We start from the raw sequence: 4,776 nt of genomic DNA on the forward strand, positions 1-4,776 counted from the left end.
AAAGAAATAGAGTCTATCAGGAATGGAAAGATTATAACGAAAACAAAAAATATTTTGAAAAAGAAACAAATAAAAATTACAGGAAAAAATACAAAAAGAAACCAAAAAAATTACAGTAGAAGTGATAAAATACAAAAAAGAAACAAAAAAAATTACAGGAAAAGTGATTGGGGGAAAATACTCTATACATAGATTAAACAAGCGATGAAGGGTAGCCAAAGAGAGAATTCATGAAATGGAAGATAGAGCTGAAGCCATCTTCCAAAATGAAGCGAAGAAAAATAAAACATAGAAAAGACGAAGGGGAGGGGGTGACTCCAAGATGCATACAAAGGGAGTTTTAGGAGTAGAGAGGATAAATATAGGGGTTGGAATGTGTTAGGCTACAAGTAATAGAAAGCCCAACCAATAGTGACTTTAAATAAGGCCATTTTTCACCCATATTAGGACATCTGAGAAAGAAGCTGTCCAGAGCTAAAACAACAGCTTAGCAATGCCAAAAACAAACAAATAAATATATTAAAAAATTCTAGGTAGATTAAGATATAAACATGAGAAGTAAATCTTAATAGCATTAAAAGAAAATCCTAGAAAATAATTATATGACCTACGATAAAGAAATATTTCTACACTTTTCCTAAAAAGCATAAAATTTCATAGGTTCAATAGATCAAAATTTAAGTTTCTTGAATGATAGAAGAAACTTTGGGCAAAAATGAAAGCAGCAGGTTGAAAGAAAATGTTTGCTGTCTCAATAACCAACAATAATTAATATCCTGAGTTTCTACAAATAGCAAGAAAAGGATAAGCAAAGCAATTAAGACTAAAAAAGGCAACGCATAAAATAATGCAATTCCCATGGAGGAATGACCCTGAGTAGACAATGAACATATGAAGAAGTACTTGTCCTCATCTTCACCAGTGACTGGGGAAATGCAAATTAAAACAGTGAGACGAATTTACACAACATCAAACATTGGTGGGAATGTGGTGAAATGGTTAAGTGGAAACTGTAAACCTTGCTGGAGAAGCTGCATTATCGTATAGCCCCTTAGAGCAATTTGGGAAAGTCTAGGAAAATTTAAGCCTAGGAACTTACTTCTAGGAACATACTAGAGAAATTTTCTCATGAGCACTCAAGAAATTTCTAGCAACCTTGTCAATAACAGCAATAAATTAGAAAAATTCTGAATGTATGCTCATTAAAAAGGGAATGTCTTGATAAATTTGGCCATTTCCACAAAATATATATTACTACTAAAATTGTTAAAAATTAATCAACTAAATTGACATATATCAATATGAATAACAACCAAAGCCCAAATTATGAATGAATGAAGAGGAATAGTTACCAAAACCAAACCATAAGTATAAAAGAGTTGCAGAAAGATATACACAGTGTGTGCATTTTAATAACATTTATGTAAATATTAAAACGTGAATCAATCCATATACAGTTTACAGATAAACATGAAGGAGGACTATACCCTCCAAGGTATGATAATGTTTGCTTCTGGGAAAAGAGTGGAATTATCTTAGGAAGGGATACAGATGGGACTTCAAATTTACCTTTTGTTTTCTTTTTGAAACAAGTAAAACAAGTGTGATAAAACCTGTATATGTTCAATCGAGTAGTAAGTGTACTGTTATTTGTTAAATTATTCTCTATATTGTCTTAACATTTATTCTTTCTAAATTAAAAAAAATCAAGAAGGAAACTTCTAAAAATACGTGTAGCTATTTCTAAATGTATTCTTGAAAGATTTGTTTTTAAAGTGAAGCCCTGCTATACCCATCAATTCATCTATTCCCCCGTTTACTTATCCAAATAAATCATGTGGCTCAACATTTCTTGTTTTGGGAATTCAGAACATTGCTGAAAGAACCATCCTTATCCCCTACCCCTCATTCCCCCAAAAGCAATTTTTTCATGAAGCAAAAACTGGGTCTGTGATAGGAGTCAGAATAGCACCCAGGGGTGACAAGTTAAGATGTCCTGGTGAATTGCTGTTTCATCTCAGGGAGCTCACTCAACTCTTGTTTTCGTGTTGGAAAGGGGTTTCTAATACATTATTCAGGATAAAGCATCTCTCCTTTCCAAAAAGGGCTGTGTGTTGGAACCAGCCTCATACATAATCATATATAGCCTCATGCAAGTGGCATTAGAGCCAGCATCTAATTGGTGCCTTGACCAGGCCTGGGACAAAAAGCCTGTCTCTATGTAATCAATATTCACAATGTAAGAAAATGAGGGTTGCACAGAGCAGAATAGCAGAATAGGCAAGATATAGATTTCCACTCACAAGTCAGCGCAGAGCTAAGGATGTACCCAGATTACCTGTGCAGGGAGAAATGTACCCTGCGAGAGCCTGGACTTCTCACCAGCCCCCCACCCCCCACATTCCCACCCCTCCAGCCTCGTGTGCCCAAGAGGAAACAGGCCCAGAGAAGAGATTACAGGGCAGGGTGGATACGAGATAAGAGAGGAAAGACCCTGTGAATGTTGGGATTGAACAAAAAATCTGTCTGTTTTTTAAAGTCACTAAGCAGGAAGATGCCTCTGCTCTTTGCCCCTACTATTAGCCAGTAGTGAGGCAGCGAGGCATTTTCAACACCTCAGAATAAACTCTTGTTGTTTAAGGCATCCAGTGTGTGGATGTTGGTCATAGAAGCCACTGGAAACTAATACACCCTCCTTCCCTCCTTTCACTAACCTGCTTCTCTCTTATCTGTGCCCTGATGGGAAAGGCCTCACCCACCCAGTTGCTTGGCTGAGATCACCAGTCTTGTCCGAAGGTCCGTGACAGCGCTCTGGGTGCTCACAGTCCTGCATGCTGCTCTGCCTCCCTGCCTAAGCAGAGCATTGCCTCTGCCTCTCCCCCTGCCCCTGCCCCTGCCCCTGCCCCTGCCTCTCCCCCTGCCCCTGCCCCTGCCTATCTCTCAACCCCTACCCCTGCCCCTGCCCCCGCCACTCCCTCTCCCTCTGCCCCGCCCCTGCCCCTGCCCCTCTCCCTGCCCCCGCCCCTCCCCATCCCTTCCCCTGCCCCTGCCTCTGCCCCTGTCTCTCCCCCTGCCCCTGCCCCTCTTCCTGCCCCTGCCCCTGTTCCTCCCCCTTCCCCTCCCTGTTCCCTGCCCCTGCCCCTGCCCCTGCCTCTCCCTCTGTCCCTGCCTCTGCCCCTGCCTCTGCCCCTGCCCCTGCCTCTGCCTCTGTCCCTATGCCTTCCCTGCCTCTCCCTCTCCCTCTGCCCCTTCCCTGCCTCTCCCTCCTTCTGCTTCTGCCCCTTCCCTGCCTCTCCCTCTCCCTCTGCCCCTTCCCTGCCTCTCCCTCTGCCTCTGCCCCTTCCCTGCCTCTCCCTCTGCCTCTGCCCCTTCCCTGCCTCTCCCTCTGCCTCCCTCTGCCCCTTCCCTGCCTCTCCCTCTCCCTCTGCCCCTTCCCTGCCTCTCCCTCTGCCTCTGGCCCTTCCCTGCCTCTCCCTCTGCCTCCCTCTGCCCCTTCCCTGCCTCTCCCTCTCCCTCTGCCCCTTCCCTGCCTCTCCCTCTGCCTCTGCCTCTGCCTCTGCCCCTTCCCTGCGTCTCCCTCTCCCTCTGCCCCTTCCCTGCCTCTCCCTCTCCCTCTGCCCCTTCCCTGCCTCTCCCTTTGCCTCTGCCTCTGCACATGTTGTCCCCATGTCTCTGGCTCCCACCAGCCATCGTCAAGCCTTGGGACAATAAAGCAAATATCCTGAGTCAGGTGCCTGCACATCAGACCTCTGCTGCTGGTTTGGCGATTCCAGGGGCTGGCCCTCCTGCTACTGGAGTTTTGTGAAAGACAGAGCTGGCTCTGCCTGGCTGACAATGTATCTGTCTGTCTATCATCCAGCCTGTCGTTTCCTGAACGGAGTGTAAAACTCTGGCCTCCCACAAGACTGACACACACACAGGAGTTCCGGGCAGAACAGCGAGGCGACAGCTCTCCCTGAGATTGGATGCCTGCAAGGCAAAGATGGCGTGGAGATACCATGGCCCCACATGATAGGGACTTGAATCACAATTTCCACCATGGCTAAGGAACTAGCTTAATGAATCCCAAACTGAAGTTTATTGCAGGGATCTGGCAAATGGGGCTGAAGGCCCAGGCTGCTGCCCAGAATGACACTGACTTGCGTGGGTATCAGCCGTCCTGTGAGGAACAAGCCTGGAGTTCACTAACTTTACAGATACAAAACTGTAGTGAGAAATACTGTATCTTGGGACTGTTTATTTATTATTTATATTCATCCATTTCTTGATAATAAAGCACCTTAAAATAATATGAAAATAATACCAAGAGGAAAAACTGGAGGAAAGTAATCAATACAAATGAGGTATACAGTGGACATAAGGTTGAAAACATCAAACCACCCACATACGAGGACTTACTATGAGAAGCCAACGAATTTCAAAACTAATGTGAAAGGGAAAGTCTAAGCAGTTAACAATGTCTGTGAGATGAGAAAAATTAAACCAATTACTGAGCGAAAGTCTCTTTATACTAACGTGCAGTACACACCATACCGTATCACAAGCACCTCCCTAACAGTTTCTTATTAGTAGACATGACAAGGAGTCTCCTGATGGCCCTTGGGAACTCACAGGAGTAAATGCAATTTGTGGGGACAACGTGGTGAGGGAACAACCAAAGTAGGAAGAGAGCGATTTCCGGACTCCTGGCCCAGTGCTCATCCCAAGTTGTTAACAAGGCTAAGATGAGGTGAAGCAGGACAAGAAAAATATTTCCTTAAGGATTTTCTCCAAAAG

The sequence above is a fragment of the Rhinolophus hipposideros genome (genome assembly GCF_964194185.1).
Source record: "Rhinolophus hipposideros genome assembly, chromosome: 7".
Taxonomy (NCBI): Eukaryota; Metazoa; Chordata; class Mammalia; order Chiroptera; family Rhinolophidae; genus Rhinolophus; species Rhinolophus hipposideros.